This window comes from Herpailurus yagouaroundi, unplaced genomic scaffold, assembly GCF_014898765.1.
Source record: "Herpailurus yagouaroundi ecotype Mexico unplaced genomic scaffold, PumYag 186, whole genome shotgun sequence".
Lineage (NCBI taxonomy): Eukaryota > Metazoa > Chordata > Mammalia > Carnivora > Felidae > Herpailurus > Herpailurus yagouaroundi.
The window spans coordinates 14,249,069-14,270,513 of record NW_024412417.1 but is presented as its reverse complement, the minus strand read 5'-3'; the positions used below and the strand labels follow the sequence as shown (position 1 = coordinate 14,270,513).

Genomic DNA, 21,445 nt, shown 5'->3' with positions numbered 1-21,445 from the left:
GGGTGTTCATCTCTGACAACCATCTTGCACCCCAGACTTCCAGAGACTCTAACCTGCGGCCATCGGTGCTGGGCGTGGTCCCAGAAAGCAGGCGACAAAGTGAGGGTTTGAAAGTGGATCACACACCACCAGGCTGGCCGTGAGGCCCCCATCGCTGGTGGTAAGTAGAGTCCAGATGCTGCTAGCACCGGCGGCCATTCAATTGTTACATCTCCCAGGGCGGGGGGCTGAGGGGTGGGGGGTGATTTGGGCACGAGTACCAGGAGAAGCCAATGCACTAGTGGGTGCGATGTATCAGGTATTTGAAACTTGGAAGGAAAAGGTAGATATAAGGATAATTGGATTGGGTGGCTATGGCTAAGTCCCACTGATGGCTACAGAAACTTAAGGAGCAGCTGAGGGTGAAAACCATGTATGAAATCCAGGCGTGAACGCCAGAAGGCTCACTGGATATTCACAGATGCACCTTCAGACCTGCAATGGTGGGAGAAGAAAAAATTTTGGACTCTTCCAGCTAAGAGACATAAAAAATTAAAGCAGGCCCATGTCAAGAGAGGGGACTAGGTTAGAAAAACCTTTAGTCCTAACAGGTGGAATGGAGACATCTTGGTGGATGTCCCCAAAGATTTTGACATCTCACTGTCTGAACTTCCTAGGCCGTTGGCCACCCGAGAACTGGCATGATGGGCACATGAATGGAGAGGCCACCGTGACAGAGATGGAGGCTGAGAATATTTCCAAGGGCACATAAAGGCAGTTCTTGCCTTGCACAGTAGTGCGGGATGGTAAAAATGACCATGCACCCTGAAACCGTGCAGTGTTAATAATCAATGGGGAACGGGGCGCCTGGGTGGCGCAGTCGGTTAAGCGTCCGACTTCAGCCAGGTCACGATCTCGCGGTCCGTGAGTTCGAGCCCCGCGTCGGGCTCTGGGCTGATGGCTCGGAGCCTGGAGCCTGCTTCCGATTCTGTGTCTCCCTCTCTCTCTGCCCCTCCCCCGTTCATGCTCTGTCTCTCTCTGTCCCAAAAATAAATAAACATTGAAAAAAAATTAAAAAAAATAATAATAATCAATGGGGAAGGGGCGCCCCGGGGGGCTCAGGCGGTTAAGCCCCTGACTTCAGCTCAGGTCATGGTCTCATGGTTTGTGAGTTTGAGACCTGCATGGGGCTCTCTGCTATCAGCACAGAGCCCACTTCGGATCCCGTGTCTCCCTCTCTCTGCCCCTCCCCAACCGTGCATGTGCATGCATGTGCACACAGGTGCGTGCGTGTGCACACGCGCACACATGCGCACATGTGCTTTCTTTTTCTTCTGTCAAAAATAAACATTTTAAAAAAATCAGTGGGGGAAAAATGATGGTCATTCTGCGACTTTAAAAACGTTTTGTCGGGACGCCTGGGTGGCTCTGTTGGTTGAGCGTCCAACTTCGGCTCAGGTCATGATCTCGCGGTCTGTGAGTTCGAGCCCCGCGTCGGGCTCTGTGCTGACCGCTCAGAGCCTGGAGCCTGTTTCAGATTCTGTGTCTCCCTCTCTCTGACCCTCCCCCGTTCATGCTCTGTGTCTCTGTCTCAAAAATAAATAAACATAAAAAAAAAATAAAAAAAAAACGTTTTGTCAAAATATTAAAAACCATTTTACTGTTGGTTATACATGTATAGGGAAACAAAAAAAATAGTACGACTAATATTTTGTTAGTCAACTATGACTGAAAACATGAGAAAGTCTGGAAACTAGTGGTTTATTCCTGTATAAGTAAACTTAGCAACAAGAGTTTGGACAATGTTTACCATCTTGTATACTTTTCTATATGGAGAGAGCATCTCTTTCATGCCTCTGTGGAGAACCGTTGTATTTCTTTCTAAGTCTGGATCAGTTTCCGACATTTTATGCTTTGCGCTTTCCACGAAATTGAACAGGAATGTCATGAGAATTTTCAAAGAGCCGCGTCCGCGTGAAGTTTCTGCGAGGTCCGCTTCCTCTGGGACACCTCCACTCTCTTGCTGCCACCTCGTTCTCAGTTCCGTCGCTACCTTTGGCCTTCACTAAGTTCCTCTGCTGTGCATCTAGAGGCTCCCAAAGGACAGCTGGGGGCGTGTTCCCAGAGTCAGCTGTTTCTTCTATAATTCGTTTGACTCGATTTCACTTCCAGCCTTATCACTGTGGGGATGCATTGCCATGCTTTCATCTCTTTGGCCAATTCCCTTTTTCGAGTATCCATCGTAGTCAACTGTCACATGGGTAGCTTCGCTGGGAACCAGGTAACACAACTAGATGCTTGGCTGCCCACCTGTGTGTGAACTGAACAAAGGTGGGCAGTGACCGGTCACCACCTGACTTTGAAAGAAGTGATGTGATCAGCACCGATCACGACATGCATCTTCTATTTACATAGTGATCGTTGGCCTACAGAGCTAACATTGGGGTTTGCGCTCTGCACAGTTTGTACAGTTAATAGAGTGTTGTAAAGGATATTTGAACCGTGTTGTTGGGGGACCGGTGTTATTTAACTAAATCATGGTAACTGAAGTTTTGTGCATATTGGAACCATGCAAAGCAAGGACTAACTGTACTTCCAAGACTGATGTAGCTACTGCCACTGTCCAACGTCCAATTTGTCTGCAACAGAGACCAATATTGAGCCCCTTACTCCTCAATGAGGCCAACTGGCCAAGTGGGGGCAAGTTGGCCACGTTGGGCCCCTTCCATTTTTGGAAAGGTCAACAGTTTGTTCCTGCAGGACATATTCCGGTATGAGCTTTCCTTTCCTCATCCAGCACCACTATCTGAGGGCTTACAGAGTGTTTGACCCACCAGTACCAGATCCCACGTTGTGTCAGACAGGGGAACTAACTTCACCAGAAAGGAGGTGCGGAAATGGGCCATGACCGTGGGATCCGCTGACCATATCACCCAGACGCTGCCAGCCTGATGGGGCTGGAGCAGCCTGCTGAAGACAGAGCTGAAGTGCCAGCTAGAGACATTACTCTGTGAGGATGCATCTTCCAGAGCACATCATGTGCCTTGAACCAAAGTCTTTAGGTAGCTTTGTATTCCCAATAGGAAGTGTAAATAAGTCCACATGGCCTCACTTACCATCATTCTCAATGACCCGCTTCTGAGGGACTTTGTGTTTCCTGTCCCCACATTGCTGGGCTTTGCAGGCTTAGAGGACCTCAGCCCCAAAGAGGATTCACTTTTTCCAGGGGACCCAGCAAGAGCGCATTGAATCATAAGCTACAGCCATTGCCCAAACACCTTGGGCTTCTTGTGTCCAGGGCCAGCAGGCAAGAAGAGAAGTCACCATTGTGGCAGGGGTAATTGACTCTGATCATCAGGAACAGGTAAGGCTATTATTATGCAACGGGGCAGGGAGAAATTCGTGCCCGATCGTGACTGTAAATTGACAAGTACAGGAGCCTGGCCAGAGAAGGAAATGGTGACCAGGGCTCAGGCCCCTCATTGATGGCAGTCCAGGTCAAGCCCCCAGGTAAGACTCCAAGGCCAGAAGAGCTGGTAGCTGAGGGTGAGGGGGATCTACAACAGACAGTGTAGGAGGAAAATGATGTAGGTCAACTGTTGCCCCAGACCAATTGTAGAGATGGAGGCAGAATTTGTTTCTCAAAAAGTGTACCTCAAACAGAGAGGCTGCTGGAATCCTGGGGAAGCTGCTTTTTCAATGCCCATAAAGAATGGGTTCAAGCAGCATAAGGAGACGAAGGACATGGAGACGCCAGCCCAGGATCTCCCTTCAAAGAAGGCCTGAGGTGCAGCCCAGCTGCAGGAAGAGGGGTTCATGGATAGCCTGTAGCTGTCCTTTTCTTCAGAGCTGTCACAACTACAGAGAGCCACGTCACCTGAGCTTGCACCTTTCTCTGGTGCCTCGTAAGGCAGGAGTATAGAGACCCAGCCCTTCCAACCTGAGGCAGGACACCGATGGGGAATATGCACTTCAGGGCTCCCCACCAGGCTGAAAGCTTGGGGCGGTATATTACAGTTCAACCTCTGCCCAATCCTGCTCCTCCCCCAACCCTTTTATAAGTAGTGATCCCTAACAAACATCCCCCAAATTTCCTCCCATGCCTCCTTCTACTTCTCCAACAGTAGGTGTCCATATCCTAAGAACTTTTTGGGTTAAACCACCTATCATGTAATTTTCATATTTCAATCTTATTTTATAAGTAATTTAAGGGGGGAAGAAAGCTCTTAGTCCCCTAAATATATGATCTCCAGCAAGCCAGACTGCAGAGATCACTAAGTTGTGAACGATAATACTATTTATTTATACCATGTGTCACAATTTACGAAGCATTTTTATATTTACAGGGTTACTTGTTCCAAGCAGCCATTCATGCACTAGGCAGATATCTGTATTCTTTCAAGAAAAAGACAAAAACAAAAAACAAACCCAAACTAAGATAAACTGCAGAATGTCTAGGCATAACTCCCAGAGAATATTCCCCACTTGTGCTCAAGGAGTAAATACAAGGTTATTCACATAAGTGAAAAATTGAAATAGTGAGAGGCTGGAACATTCCTAAATGTCCCTCAGTAGAGGACTAGATACAATGTGATCTGATCATCAATTACAATACCATAGAGTTAGTTGGAACAGATGAAATATAATTCATCATTTATAAACTACATCAAGTCTCAGTATAAATCTCTGAACATAATATTAAGTCACTGAACAGAAAATTTCAGAATATATATACTATGATATCATTTAAATAAATTTTTAAATGATACTAAACAATACTAAGCATTAATACATATATAGAATTTTTTAAGTATTCTTATTTTATTTTTTTAACGTTTATTTTTGAGACAGAGAGAGAGAGAAAGAAAGAGAGAGAGAGTGGGGGAGAGGTAGAAAGAGGGAGACACAGAATCTGAAGCAAGCTCCAGGCTCTGAGCTGTCAGCACAGAGCCACACGTGGGGCTCAAATTCATAAACCGTGAGATCATGACCTGAGCTGAAGTCAGACCCCAACCGACTGAGCCACGCAGGTGCCCCAAGTATTCTTATTTTTAAGTTTATTTTATTTTATTTTATTTTATTTTATTTTATTTTATTTTATTTCGGTAATCTCTACACCCAACGTGGGGCTCAAACTCATGACCCTGAGATCAAGAGTCTCACGCTCTTCCGACTGAGCCAGCCAGGCACCGCAAACTTTTTGAAGTATTTTTAAAAATTAAAAAAAGAAAAAATTTAGTGTTTACATATTTATTTTTGAGAGAGAGAGAGAAAGCCGGGGAGGGGCAGAGAGAAATCCCAAGCAGGCTCCGTGTTGTCAGTGCCTGATGAAGGGCTTGAACTCATCGACTGTGAGATCGTGACCTGAGCTGAAACCAAGAGTCAGGTGTTTAACCGACTGAGCCACCCAGGCGCCCCTTAAGTATTTTTAAAAAGACTGATTAGAGGGGCGCCTGGGTGGCTCAGTTGGTTAAGCATCCAACTCTTGATCTCAGCTTACGTCTTGATCTCAGGGTTGTGAGTTCAAGCCCCGCATTGGGAGGAGCTGGAGCCTACTAAGAAAGGAAGGAAGGAAGGAAGGAAGGAAGGAAGGAAGGAAGGAAGAAAGAAAGGCACTGTACTCCCTGCAAGGCTTCAGGTGGTAAAGCATAAAGACACGGAAGGTCCCTTGCTTTATAGGAATTGTCCTTAGATTCAAGATACTTTTAAGGTGACATTGGGACCTGGCAAAGAAAGACCCCATTGAATCATGGCTGGTAAGTAAACACGGCTTGATTTTTTTAACTTCCAACTCTTTGCAGAGACCCATGATCCTCATTTCCCTTTCTCCAGGGCTAACCCACTCCTTCCCACGCTCAGATTTCTGATTCTAGAATACAACGTGTGCTCTGTGAAAGTCAGAGACAAAGGAATGCCCCTCACACCCCAGCCCTTCCAGCCCCTCAGTGCCTTCCCATCCTCATCACAATGAGGTTTAGTTCTGGGGTTAAGCCCAGTGGCGGTGAGCACCAGTCCGCCTACCACTCAGCACTTGGGACAGTTTTAGGGGCCCTCTGTCTGCCACCCCCAGACTGTATAAAGAGAACAGCTGGGTGGAGGCCCATGGAATCTTTCTTATAGAAAGGCATTTAATCGGAATGGGAGGTCCATTGAAAACCGACCCAGTGAGCAAGGCACGCACATGTTCATGGCTCTGGAGAGTGCCCACACCTGGGTTTCTTCTACCCTGTTCAGTGGGACTGAGCACTGAGCTCAGGGAGAAGCAAGAAGATACAATTTTGTCCTTTCCTAGTCTGGACAAGGCAAGGAAAGACTGTCTCCATGCTTCCTCTGGTAAGACAGGGCTTAGCCTCTTTTTGCATGAACTGCTGATGAATGCAGTGTTGTAGGAGTACCCCAAACCTATTCCAAACTCTCCAAGCTTTGGCTCAATCTGATTTATCATTTTTGAAGTCCACTTAACAGTGTGTATTTCTTGCTTTTTATTTTTTTTTTTTTTACCCCTGTTCTAACCAGAGTGCTTCTGAGTTGTCTCCCACTTCTCATACGTTGAAATTATCCAGGCATCTGAGATCATCCCAGCTGTGAGAGTTTGCAACGTAGGGAACAAAGAGAGCAAAAAATATTATGTCAAAATATTTTACGTATTGAATTTTAAAAAGCAATTATTTGAGGTTTTGAGACACTAATGTATTCTTTATACCAAGTTCAACCAAAGGGATCACAGACAGCAGAGAAGATTGTTTCGTTACTGAGAGTAAAGATCACCTGTATTGCATAAGACTGGGACATTTGAGAATTAAGTAGACAGGCTTTGCGAAGCACTTGGTAGTGTGCCTGGCTCATAGTAGGTGCTTAATAAACTCAGTTGGCATTCTGTTTTGCATGTACCATATTAAGTCTTCGGTGCAGTTTAAGAAGACTCCTGCTCTCTCTGAAACAGCACTTGTCACAGGTTCCAAGCAAATAAAATTAACTGGGGATTTGGTTAAATTGCAGATTCTGACTCAGTGGGTCTGGGGCGAGGCCTGGCAGTCCAAATTTCTAGCCCCCTCGTGTTGCTGATGCTGCTGGAATGAGATCCACTTGAGGTATCAAGGTTCTACCTCAGGCATTCTTGGAGTACCTGGCTGGCTCAGCCAGAAGAGCGAGCGACCCTTGATCTCAGGGCTGTGAGTTTGAGCCCCACGTCGGGTGTGGAGATTACCTTTTAAAAAAATGATCATTCCTACTTATCTGTATCTGACAGTTGTGAATATACTGTTTCATCCCATGTGCCTTCCTCGACCCCTGATCACCTATTCAGATCCTATATAACTTCCAAGGAATACTTTTTTTTTTAATTTTTATTTATTTATTTATTTATTTTTAATTTTTTTTTTCAACGTTTATTTATTTTTGGGACAGAGAGAGACAGAGCATGAACAGGGGAGGGGCAGAGAGAGAGGGAGACACAGAATCGGAAACAGGCTCCAGGCTCTGAGCCATCAGACCAGAGCTTGACGCGGGGCTCAAACTCACGGACCGCGAGATCTTGACCTGGCTGAAGTCGGACGCTTAACCGACTGCGCCACCCAGGCGCCCCCCCAAGGAGTACTTTAAGCTCCACTGTTTCTTTTTTCAATTTTTTTATTACATTTATTTATTTTTGATAGAGAGAGACAGAGCACAAGTGGGGGAGGGGCAGAGAGAGAAGGACACACAGAATCCGAAGTGGGCTCCAGGCTGTAAGCTGTCAGCACAGAGCCCGATGTGGGGCTCGAACTCACAAACTGCGAGATCATGACCTGAGCCGAAGTCGGATGCCCAACCAACCGAGCCACCCAGGCGCCCCAGAAGGTCCACTCTTTCGATTAAGACTTCTTCCCAAATTTTTGCAACCCTAAATGATTAATATCGTCTTTGAAGCCCTGAATCAAATTTAATAAGACTGGAGAGGGGGGCCTGGATGGCTCAGTTGGCTGAGTCTCTGAATTCGGCTCAGGTGATGATCCCATGGTTTGTGCGTTTGAGTCCCATGTCGGCCTTTCTGTTGTCAGCAAAGCCTGCTTCAGATCCTCTGTCTCCCAATCTCTGTCCCTCCCCCACTCGTCTCTCTCTCTCTCAATAATAAACATTAAAAAAAATTTTTTTTAAATAAGACTGGAGAGGGGTGCCTGGGTGGCTCAGTCAGTTGAGCAACTGACTTCAGCTCAGGTCATGATCTCATGGTTTGTGGGTTCAAGCCCCGCATCAGGCTCTGTGCTGACAGCTCAGAGCCTGGAGCCTGCTTCACATTCTGTGTCTCCCTCTCTCTCTGCCCCTCCCCACTCATGCTCTGTCTCTCTCTGTCTCAGAAATAAATAAACATTTTAAAAAAATAAAAATAAAAAAAATAATAAGACTGGAGAGAGATTGGTTAGTTAACCTAAAAATTTGGTTAAAGTGGGAATATAATTTAAATATACCTGCTTTACACTTTTAATAAAATCATCTAAAATCACCTTGTTGACCAAGTTTTTTAACAATTAAAAAAAAATTTTTTTAATGCTTATTTAATTTTGAAAGAGAGAGACAGAGCGTGAGCGGGGGAGGGTCAGAGAGAGAGAGAGAGAGACAGAACCCGAAGCAGGCTCCAGGCTCTGAGCTGTCACCACAGAGCCCATTGTGGGGCTCGAACCCGTGAACCGTGAGATTGTTACCTGATGCTTAACCGACTGAGCCACCCAGGCGCCCCTGACCAATGTATTTTTTCATGCGAGGCCTAGTTCTTTTGTGCAAGTAGGTTTCCCGATGGTAGAGATTTGGAACTTTGCCACGTATCAGTACTAGGTAGGAAGTTGTTCCTGCTACAGTGTCCTCGTCTTTACCTACCCTATGGATCACTACTGCTCTCCCTGAAGCACTATTTTTTCTTATTCTGTCTGCCTGTGCCAGTGCTAACGTCGGCATACCCCGTGGTTCTCAAAAGCTTACCAGCATGGATTTGGTCTGTGTCAGCCATGCTGCTTAGTCAGATGTATATGTGTCCTGTTTTTAAAATACAAATATATTCTTTTTTTTAAGTCTTTTAAAAAATGTTTTATTTTGGGGGCACCTGGGTGGCTCAGTGGGTTAAGCGTCCAACTTCAGCTCAGGTCACGTTCTCACAGTCCGTGGGTTCGAGCCCCGCATAGGGCTCTGGGCTGACGGCTCGGAGCCTGGAGCCTGCTTCGGATTCTGTGTCTCCCTCTCTCTCTGCCCTTCCCCTCTTGAGCTCTGTCTCCTGCTCTCTCTCAAAAAAATAAATAAACATTTAAAAAAAAATTTTTTAATGTTTTATTTTTTGAGAGAGAGAGAGAGAGAGAAAGCAGGGAAGGGGAAGAGAGAGGAGGACAGAGCATCCAAAGCAGACTGCGCAGACAGACTGACAGCAGTGAACCCGATGTGGGACTCGAACTCACGAACTGCAAGACTCTCAACTGACTGAGCCACCCAGGCGCCCCTTAATATAAATATTTTTTTTTTATTTTTTTTAACGTTTATTTATTTTTGAGACAGAGAGAGAGAGCATGAACAGGGGAGGGTCAGAAAGAGGGAGACACAGAATCTGAAACAGGCTCCAGGCCCTGAGCTGTCAGCACAGAGCCCGATGCGGGGCTCGAACTCACGGACCACGAGATCATGCCCTGAGCCGAAGTCGGACACTCAACCGACTGAGCCACCCAGGCGCCCCCATAAATATTTTCTTAAAAGGAAATTAAAATGAGTACGCTTACCTTTCAAAAAAAAAAAAAAAAAAAACCAAAACGTGTTCTGCTTCGTCTTTCTTACACAAATCATCCCTATTACATATTGTTTAATTGTTTTGGATCTGACATTTTTTTCCCTCAAATTTTCACAGATTTCCTGGCCATACCGAATTTGACCACATTTTTAAAACGACTTGCCTTAGCTTATTTAACTCGTCCCATAGATATTGCAACTCTTTCTTTTTGCCCCCCAGAATTCATTGGTTTCATTATATTTAAGTTGAATTAGGGAGTTGCAAGAACAAATACAAAAACAGAGCTGGAAACAAACACAACCGACTGGTGGGAGTATGATTCATCCGTGAGAGAGGAAGTGGAGGAGTGGGATCTGTGGTAGGCTGAATAACGGCTCCCCAAAGACGCCCCTCTCCTAATCCCAGGAACCTATGAATGTTACCTTATATGGCTATGAAAATTAACAAAGGGAAACCTCCTTAAAATAGAGTCAGGAGACCACAAGGGGGAGCCCTCAGGCACTACCACTTGCCATCGAGTACAGACCCTCACCAGAAGAAGCTTACGGAGGACCTCAATAGAAAGAGAGGCATGTTGCCACTTGATACGACTTTACTAACGCCAGCAAGAGGAAGGAAGATTTTTCTCTTTGCCTGGCAACAGCCCAGACAATGAGAGACAGTCACAACTCAGCCAATGAAAAGCCACTACAGTTTGAGCTCTGAATTTATTCCTATGGACTTTTTGTTTATAACAGTCTTCCCAGCTTGCCCCTTTCCTCTATGAAAGAGTATTCCTTGGGATGCTTGGGTGGTTCAGTCGGTTAAGCGTCCGACTTCAGCTCAGGTCATGATCTCACGGTTCGTGAGTTCGAGCCCCGCGTCGGGCTCTGTGCTGACCGGCTCAGAGCCTGGAGCCTGCTTCGGATTCTGTGTCTCCCTCTCTCTCTGCTCCTTGCCTGCTCACACTCTGTCTGTTTGTCTGTCTCTCAATAATAAATAAACATTAAAAAAAAAATAAGAGTGTTCCTCTCCTTGGTTCTGTGGACTTTGCCTATGGCTTTAGCTATAGCTATAAAAGCTACGGCTTGCTTATTCTGAGTTGCAAATCCTTTGCTATTCTCAACTAAACCCATCTTGCTGGTAAAATAACTGTGATTAAGAGAAGGATTTTGAGGGGCGCCTGGGTGGCGCAGTCGGTTAAGCGTCCGACTTCAGCCAGGTCACGATCTCGTGGTCTGTGAGTTCAAGCCCCGCGTCTGGCTCTGGGCTGATGGCTCAGAGCCTGGAGCCTGTTTCCGATTCTGTGTCTCCCTCTCTCTCTGCCCCTCCCCCGTTCATGCTCTGTCTCTCTCTGTCCCAAAAATAAATAAACGTTGAAAAAAAAATTAAAAAAAAAAAAAGAGAAGGATTTTGAGATGGGGAGATTTTCCTGGACTATCTGGATGAGTCCAACATAATCTCTTATAAGGGTCCTTGTAAGAGAGAGGCAGGAGGGTCCGAATTGGTGGCATAAGTATGTCACAATGCAAAGAAGAGGTCAGAGTGACAGGAGGAAGGAGGCAGTGAAACAGAACACAGAAGCTTTCCGGAAGCTGAAAAAGGCAAGAGAATAGATTTTCCCCACAGAAATTCCAGAAGGAATCAGCCTGGCTCGCACCTTGACGTTAGCCCAGTGAGACTGATTTTGGACTTCTGACATCCAGAACTGTGAGATAATAGAAGTGTGTTGTTTTAAGCCACTATGTGTGTGGTAATTGCTGCGGTTTCCATTGGTACTAGCACGGGACCCAAGTGTCGTGCTCTGGAGAGGCACCCAGAGTGCTGGGGGCAGAGTGGCACTGAGGACATGCGTCAGTCTGTCTGGCAAGTGCAGCGGGTGAAGAGGAATCAAGAGCACTTCTACTGTAATTAATTTGGCACTGTATTTTGTTTACTAATTCTTTCCTATATCTTGCCGGAGAGATGGGGAGATTCCCCAGGGCATCGGTATAGTCTTTTGCCAGCTTTGCAACTTGAAAGATTACATTTTAAGTCAGCAACTGATCACTTTTGTGGTTTATAATACAAGATGGTCTGTGTGGAGTGTGTGTAGCTTAATCGTTAGATTGGTATATTTAAGATTCCCCCCCCCCCCCCCCCCGTCAAGAAAACTGGATTCTCGACTGTGCTAAAAACCTTTTACCTAGGAGATGTGAGATGGAGAAAACTTAGCGAAGGTTTTGGGGTCCTACAGGTCTGCATTCTGCTACTGGCAGTGCTATGGCCTGGGACCTGTTAGGGAATTTCTCTCACCTTCATTCTTTTTTACTAAAATGGTGATTAGAATAATCCACCCGCTAGTCTTGCCGGGAGGAATGAATAAAGTACAAAAAAAAAAAAAAAGAAGCTTGGTCTCCAGGTACACAAGTGGGGCTAGTCGATTCTTACAATTGTATTGTTGATAGAGATAATGCTCTAGAATGGCATGAAGGAGTAAACAAAAGGATACCCTTCACAACAGGGCAGATCATCAGACTTCTTTCTATCTACATTTTTTTAAATTCTATTTTTTAAAATTTACACCCAAATTAGCATACAGTGCAACAATGATTTCAGGAGTAGATTCCTTAATGCCCCTTACCCATTTAGCCCATCCCCCCTCCCACAACCCCTCCAGTAACCCTCAGTTTGTTCCCCATATTTATGAGTCTCTTCTGTTTTGTCCCCCTCCCTGTTTTTATATTATTTTTGTTTCCCTTCCCTTATGTTCATCTGTTTTTTTTTTCTTAAAGTCCTCATATGAGTGAAGTCATAGGATTTTGTCTTTCTCTGACTGACTAATTTCACTTAGCATAATACCCTCCAGTTTCATCCACGTAGTTGCAAATGGCAAGATTTCACTCTTTTTGATTGCCAAATAATACTCCATTGAGCATATATATATATATATATATATATATACACACCCCATCTTTATCCATTCATCCATCGATGGACATTTGGGCTCTTCACATCCTTTGGCTATTGTTGATAGTGGGTGCCTGTGTCCCTTCGAAACAGCACACCTGTATCCCATGGATAAATGCCTACTAGTGCAATGACTGGGTCCTAGGGTAGTTCTACTTTTAGTTTTTGAGGAACCTCCATACTGTTCTCCAGAGTGGCTGCACCAGACTTTTTTATATTTTTTAAAGCTAGAAGGACTCTTAGGGGTTGGCAAACCACGGCCCACAGGCCAAATTGGCCTGCTTCCTGTTTTCATAAATAAAGTTTTATTAGAAGACAGCCATTCATTTTCCTATTGTCTATGGATGCTTTTGCACTACAATAGCAGAGTTGAGTACTTGTTACAGAGACTTTACCGCCTGCAGGATCTAAAATACTATTTGAGGGGCGCCTGGGTGGCTCAGCCGGTTGGGCATCCGACTTCGGCTCAGGTCATGATCTCACAGTCCGTGGGTTCGAGCCCCGTGTCGGGCTCTGTGCCGACAGCTCAGAGGCTGGAGCCTGCTTCAGATTCTGTGTCTCCCTCTCTCTCTGCCCCTCCCCCACTCGTGCTCTGTCCCTCTCTATCAAAAATGAATAAACGTTTAAATAAAAATTTCTTTAAATTTTTACTTTCTTTTTTTTTCTTTATTTTTCTTTAAAAAAAATAATAAAATAAAATACTATTTGGTCTTTTGCAGAAAAGTTTTGACCACCTGATCTAGAACATCTAATTTTACAGATAAGGAAAAAAGTCCCAATAAGATAAGTGACTTGGTCCAAAGTCACATGGCAGTTAAGACAGAACTAAGACTATAATTTAGATGCCTTGACTCCCAGGTCAAAGCCTGTCTGAGACAGAGAAAATGGCAGGTCTCTGAATTCAGCTCAAAATGGGGTCCTTTGGTGGAGTTTGGCTCTGATCTAGGCTTCTAGGGAAAAGACTGCCAGGTGCCTTCTTCAGACACTCCCTGGTTGGTACACACCTTCATATCCTCACATATGCAACTTGTAGATCTGCCCCAGAAGAAATGCTAATGCAGAAGTAGAAGGCATAACGTGAAGCCTTATGAAGGCTTCATAAGGCTTCATATATTTCTTCATATATGAAGAAATAAAGAGCATTGAAATATAACCACAAGGTAAATACAAAGCCAGTATTATATTTTTAGTTTGTAACCCATTTTTCCCCGTATGTTTTTTTTTAATGTTTATTTAGTTTTGAGAGAGAGATTGAAAAAGAGACATCGAGTGGGGGAAGGACAAAGAGAGAGGAGGACGGATGATCTGAAGTAGGCTCTGCACGGACAGCAGCTAGCCCAATGCGGGGCTTGAACTCACAGACTGGGAGATCATGACCTGAGCCGAAGCTGGACGTTCAACCCACTGAGCCACCCAGGCGCCCCTCCCCCTATGGCTTGAAATACAAATGAATAAACAGCAATTACAGATTTATGTTAATGGGCACATCGTGTACAAAGATGTAACTTGTGATGAAAATAACAACATGAAGGGGGAATGGAGTTGTCCAGAAGCAGATTCATATATACGATCGAAGCTAAAGTGGTATTAATTCAAAACTGATCGCTGTATGTTTAAGAGTGGAACTGTGATCTCCAGAGTAAGAGTATGAACATGATTAAGAATATGACTAAATCCAAATAAACAAAACATTTAAAAAATGGAAAAGGAAATAAAAAAGGAATCAAAATAGTACTCTACAAAACAAATCAAACATAAAAGAAAAGCAATAATGGAGAAACTGAGGAACACTGATTTCCTCCCCCGGTTCTTCTCTTGATTTAACCTTTGTGTTAACGACTGCAAAATAAGATGAACGTGCCACCAAAGAAACCCATTTTGAGCTGGATTCAGAGACCTGCCATTCTCTCTGCCTCATACAGGCTTTGATCTGGGAGTCAAGGCATCTAAATGATAACCTTTTCAGAGTGGCTTCTTTTGCTTGGTAATAAGCATGTAAGGTCCCTCCATATCCTCTCATGGCTTGATAGCTTATTTCTTTAGTGATGAATAATATCTTATTGTCTGGGTGAGCCCCAGTTTATCTATCCATTCATCCACTGAAAGACATCTTGGTCCATGCATGGTCCACTTGCTTCCATGTTTTGGCCATTATGAATAAAGCTGCCAGAAACATCCATGTGCGATAATGGAGAAACTGAGGAACACTGATTTCCTCCCCCGGTTCTTCTCTTGATTGAACCTTTGTGTTAATGACTGCAAAACAAGATGAAAAGAAGACGCTGCGTATTGAAGAATATTTTGCAATGCTTCTCCAGCAACTGGGTGTCACAAAACGGAAGTCGTCGCTCGTTCCTCTGCGCGTCTCACTGGTTCCTAGTTACTCTGACTTCTCCTTTCAGTGTACTGGCCTGCTGGGCTCTTGCAATGGTTCTGTAGGGCAGCACTGGCACTGAGGTGATTCATTTCTTTAGGTTTCATTACGCTGTTTGAAAGATTTTTGAGTTATATTATTTTTTTTAAGTTTATTTATTTATTTGGAGAGAGAGAGAGTGCGTGAGAAAGTGTGTATGCACAATTAGGGGAGGGGCAGAGAGAACCCCAAGCAGGCTCCAAGCCATCAGCACAGAGCCCGATGTGGGGCTCAAATCCACGAGCCATGAGTCATGACCTGAGCCAAAATCCAGAGTCAGAAGCTTAACCGACTGAAACACCCAGATGCCCCATATTATTTTTAACCGTGAGTTTACATGTCTTTTATGTAAGAAATTCCAAATACCTGAAGAAGCTCAAGTAGACAGTGAACGAAGGGAAACTACCTTGTCATGTCAGGATCTGACAACTGACGTTAACATTTCAAATTATCGAGTCCTTTTTAATAACATCGGGTGTCACCGAAACAAGATTTGGAAAAATTTGGGCTCTTTGCGCACACTAATAGAAAACCCAATGTGCGTTAAGACAAGAAGAAAACCTACGGGTTCAAGGAACTGAAAAGTCCAAGGCTTCGGGCACTCAAGACTATGTCATCGGGATCTCTTAGGTTCCCCCAACTCTGGGCTCTTCTGCTTCTGTGTTGGCTCATTGCTGAGCCAGGCGCTCCCCTGGGCTGGTAAGATTGCTGCAGGTTCTCCAGCTTCACATCCTTGCAGGTTCAGGTAGAAAGACAAAGTCCTGGGACTCATTCTGATGGACTGGCCATGGGTCCTGGAGGATTTGGAGCACTGATGTCCAGGCCTGTCCCGGACAAAGCACATGGGCGGAGAGTATGGGCAGGGATGGCTTCCCTAAAGGAACTCAGAATGTTACCAACAGAAGGGGCCGTGGATGCTGAGTGGCTTCTATACTCCTTCCTACGTAAAATGCCAGATGGCAAAAAGACCACCAATGTCCACACAGTCTTCCCTCAGATGCTCCAGAGGGGAGAGGCTGGTCAAGAAGGAGGTCAGACTGCCAGGGTGTTCAATGTGACTGCAGTCCAACCCCCTCATGTGACTTCAGAAAATTAAAGGATTCATTTCTGAATCCAGAAAAATGAATGACATTCACAAGATTACAACTTCTTTGCAGTGTTTGCTTGAAGGGTGAGGGAGTCCAGGTATCCTGGCCCCTCATGCAGGCCGTTCTACTAAGTACCCGTGGCAGAAGGGGTTAATTAGTAGAAATACTGAGTGCCCAAAGATAAAAATTTTTCTCAGAAATGGACAAAGATGGTAACTTACATTTTCTCTACCTCCTCCTATACCTGTAAGATGTTGAAGTATATATCTGTATATGTGTAATACATATAGATTTATGTTATATGTATCTACATAGATATTACATAAATAGATATATGTATGTGGGTGTGTGTGTATGGAACATATATGTGGAAAGAGATTGTCTGCATTTTAGACTCATGCCTGAGTAGAAACACTTAAATAAAGGTTTTTTTTTTCTTTTTCCCCTTCAAAATGTGTAAAGTTATAGGATAATTATAATTCAACACCAGGGAGAAGGAATTGATTTTCTCCAAGTTCCCCCACAGTTTGTGTTATTTTTATTGACTTTTTTCTGAAGCTCATTTCCAAACATCTGAGTAAACATACAAAATAAATATTCCTCTTAAGTCATTACTATTGTTGTTGGGGCTGGAAGCCAGGCCCTTGCATCTGTCCCCTTTCCCATTATGATTCTGTAAAGTGCCCATGAACAGATGGCTTGCGTGCTCCGCTGAAACATCTGGAAAGCTTGGGCTGTGTTTGGCTACAGAGTCACAGATGTGGCCGGGCGCCGTATTACACTGGAGGCCAATCTCGGCACAGCTCGTTTGACTATATCATACCAGGACAGAGGAAAAGGCCCTCAGCTGAGGACACAAACATGGAGATCTCATACTTGAGATGGGGGGGTGTTTGTTCCTATGATCTAAGAGACATCAAATGACTCTAATCCAATAATCAAACATAGGTACTAGGTCCAACACTTGGTTTCCTTCCCCCGCCCACGATAATCCAACATGCAACATGTCCTACGAGAAATAAGCCTTGTTAAGACCTCCTTCTGTAAGTTGGCCGTTCACCTGGCCTTTTCACTGTGGTCACTAGTCTTGACTACAGTTTTTAGGTGTGGATCACCCAATAAGTATCTAAAGGGGTTCTTCGACTTACAGCTTTATAAACGTATATAATAAAATGAACTTGGCACAGCCATTTTGGAAGACAGTTGGCAGTTTCTTACACACTAAACATGCTCTGACCACACCTTGTGGCAATTGTGCTTCTTGGTACTGTATTTACCCAAAAGAATCAAAAACTTATATCCACACAAAAACTTACACATGGATGTTTCTAGCGGCTTTATTCATAATCGCCAAAACATGGAAGCAACCAAGATGTCTTTCAGTAGATGAATGGATAGATAAACTGTGGGTCATCCGGACAATAGAGTATTATTCAGCACTAAAGAAATAAGCTACCAAGCCATGAAAGGATATGGAGGAATCTTAAATGCATATTACCAAGTAAAGGAAGCCATTCTGAAAAGGTTGTATATTGCATAATTCCAACTAGAATCATAAGATAGTGGTTTTCAGTGGATGGGCGGGGGGATGAATAGGCTGAGCACAGAGGATTTTGGGGGGTAGTGAAAATACTCTGTATGATACTATAATGATAGATACACATTATTATACATTTGTCCAAACCCACAGGATGTACAACACAAAGAGTGAGAACACAAAGACAAACTATGGCCTTTGGATGATTATGATGTGTCAATGTAGGCTCATCAATTGTAACAAATGTACTGCTCTGGTGGGGGATTTTCTTAATGGGGGAGGGTATGCATGTGTACGGGAGCAGGGGCTATATGAGAAATCGCTGTACCTTCCCCTCAATTTTTCTGTGAAGCTAAACATGTTCTAAAAAAAAAAAAAAAAGAGCTTAATAATATAAATAAATCAGTAGATAAAATGAAGTCTAAGCAATAACCACCAGTTAATTTAAGCTGCTTATATTTATTCATTCATTCTAAAAATATACTGAATGCTTCCTACAGTCTAGGCACTGAGCTACTGAACTCAAGGCAGGAGGCAACACTACAAATAATATGCAAATTTTTTATATGAACCCATCATCCCTCTTTTTTTAAATTTTTTTTTCAACGTTTTTTATTTATTTTTGGGACAGAGAGAGACAGAGCATGAACGGGCAGAATCGGAAACAGGCTCCAGGCTCCGAGCCATCAGCCCAGAGCCTGACGCGGGGCTCGAACTCACAGACCGCGAGATCGTGACCTGGCTGAAGTCGGACGCTTAACCGACTGCGCCACCCAGGCGCCCCAGAACCCATCATCCCTCTTAAGTGAATTGGTAAAAACCCTTAGACATTCTGATCCAGAAGTCTCTCTGTGTGGTTCAACCAGCTCCATTTCTTCTGATGCCCAATAAACCTTTTCTGCCTCACTCAAGAGTTTAATCAGTGGCTGTTAATCCCAACTGCAGAAAATCCTCTCCCCAGTTGTACATAAAGTTCATTCTCTAAGTTCAGCCATCTCTTTGGCAATGGAGTTCATTAATATTGGCTATGGCAGGAATCTACATATCGCTGGAATTTAGGAAATCTCTACTTCTTCAATATGTATTTTTCACAGTTTAGGCTGAAGCCATGTGTCCTGTTACACACTTTGCCTGGAAATGCAGCTCTTGAGGTGCATCAGAACTGTGGCAGAGTATTGAGAGGACTTTCACAATCACTCACTTTTTGAAGGAAATAAAAAGCGTCCAAGTTGAAGGAACAAATTCCAGGTACTTTAATTACCTGGAAGAGTTGCCTCTATTGCTAAGAAGTTCTTGAACTGTATGATACTTCCTGTTCAACACCATTAGAAGCTTCCTCTAAAGTTGGCATTCCTCTGACTCTCTCAATTTGCCATGATTCTCTTCCATAGTTATTACCTGAAGCAGGAGTTAATATTAAATACTTTGTTTAGCATACTAAACGGGAACTGGAAGGTCCTGGGGGTGGGTAATCGAGAGAAGGTCAAGGTGCCTCAGTATGAGACTCTTTCGGACCTTATGCCAATCCCTCCCTGCTCTCCTGACGTGGTCAACTGGGAAGACTGTTCAACGCCCAGCTCAAGACCACTTGCCACAAGCTATAATGGACTGTTTCTTCTCCTTTATGCGTTTTTAAGAAAATGTTTTATTTTCAACAGTCATATTTAAGGTTAAGGGCTCAATCTTGAAAACTGCATAAAGTTAAAAGTTTTGGATGGCAGATGTGGACAATCTGAACCAAGTGATCTTCAGTCCCTGCCTGTTCTAGAAAATTATTTGAAGGCTATTTCTTCTGAAATTCACTCTTCATAATGACCAGGACTTGATTAGGTCAGCTTGCCAAAATTGGCCAGGTTATTTCATTATTATTTTTTTTTTCAACGTTTATTTATTTTTGGGACAGAGAGAGACAGAGCATGAATGGGGGAGGGGCAGAGAGAGAGGGAGACACAGAATCTGAAACAGGCTCCAGGCTCTGAGCCATCAGCTCAGAGCCCGACGCGGGGCTCGAACTCACGGACCGTGAGATCGTGACCTGGTTGAAGTCGGACGCTTAACCGACTGCGCCACCCAGGCGCCCCGGTTATTTCATTATTTAATAGAAGAGAACTTTTCAAACTATTTATCTAGGAGACATGACTATTCTCTCTGTTCTGGTGTCCCAGTCTCAAGGTCCCCAACGCCATCAAACTTGGTGTCTATTAGTGGAGGGATGGATGAGTAAGTAGGTGGGCTGCATACTGTGGAATCCTGTGCAGCAGATAAAACAGCAAATGAGATGAAGGGACAACAATCTTAGCTCTTTAAAACACAGTACTGGGTGAGAAAAAAATAAGAGGAAAAAATAAAACATAAAGCACATATGCACAAAACACTATCTTGTATGAGATAAAGGTACATTATTTTAATTTTTTTTTTCAACGTGTATTTATTTTTGGGACAGAGAGAGACAGAGCATGAACGGGGGAGGGGCAGAGAGAGAGGGAGACACAGAATCGGAAACAGGCTCCAGGCTCTGAGCCATTGGCCAGAGCCCGACGCGGGGCTTGAACTCACGGACCGCGAGATCGTGACCTGGCTGAAGTCGGACGCTTAACCGACTGCGCCACCCAGGCGCCCCGTGAGATAAAGGTACATTATTTTAAATTTAAATTCAAGTTAGTTAACAGACAGTGAACTCTTGGCTTCAGGAGTAGAACCCAATGATTCATCTCTTACATATGCTACACTGCTCATCCCCAAAAGTGCCTCCCTTCGTGCCCATCACCCATTTAACCCATCGCCCCCCACCTCCCCTCCAGCAACCCTGAGTTTGTTCCAAGAGTCTCTTATGGTTTGCCCCCCTCTCTGTTTTAATCAAGATAAAGGCATATTTAAGGAAGATAATAAACACATGAACATGGGTACTTGAGGTGGGGAGTGGGGGGTTGGGGATAAAGGGGAAAGATAAAATACAAGAGAAGCCCTGTTGAAATTGTGAGCATAAGGTAGTGTGAACTGAGGATGAGACGGACTCTTTTGAGGTCTCAAAAAAGGCCTAAATAAATGCTAGTTTTCAGAAACATCCTGTAAATTAGTGTGTCCCAATTGAGGCCCGATGGTACTTGAACATTCTCGAAGATGTTAATAGGTATTCCCTAAAAGGAGATGCCCCGATCAAGCACAGCTGGGAAACAGATTAAACAGAGCTGATCAGGGTTCTTCACTTCAGGTGTTCCCAGAGCATATGATACATAGCGTAACCCAAGGTGGATATATGCACCATTTCCCAAACTTCTTTGGTCTTAGAATGCTTTTTGCCAAATGCCGTTTTTGTAAAAGCACAGGGCAGGAAATGCGATTCTAAATATTTACCCCAGTTAACTTTCTTCCCTCAGGACATCCTTCGTAATTTATCCCTCCCTCTGATGCAGGTCTCATCCCTTCCGTGAAACCCCCTTCGTAACCCACAACTGTCTCTGTTCTGATTTTATTGCTGCAACTCTCTGGCCTTTGGACAGAGACCGATGAGTGGTAAGATCAGAATACTTCACTGTTACTGCAAAATACTTATTCCTGTAGCAGTAAGATCAGAATACAGCGGGCAAACTTTACTGCTGCTTCTGCATAGACTGTTTGCTCTCGTAAGGATGATGTGACATAATCTTTCATCTACATCCTAGCTTTTGGCTAAGTTGGCTTGAACAAATTACAGGGAAGGTCCTTTCAGCCAATCATTTTACTCCATCTATTCAGATCAGATCAAAGTAATATTT

General features: G+C 44.1%; 1 long non-coding RNA gene across 6 annotated transcripts in view; it reads left to right on the top strand.

The window, feature by feature from the left end:
• The window catches only part of LOC121042816 (uncharacterized), a 1,388-nt gene extending 623 nt beyond the window's left edge, over positions 1 to 765 (top strand). For 4 of the 6 annotated variants that reach the window (XR_005796470.1, XR_005796467.1, XR_005796468.1 and 1 more), the window contains 2 exons: positions 36 to 160; positions 657 to 765. This is a non-coding gene — a long non-coding RNA (uncharacterized LOC121042816). Of the gene's footprint in view, positions 1 to 35; positions 161 to 380 lie in introns of all 6 variants that reach the window. The other 2 variants (XR_005796471.1, XR_005796469.1) reach the window with 2 other exon arrangements.
• The last annotated feature ends 20,680 nt before the right edge of the window (positions 766 to 21,445 follow it).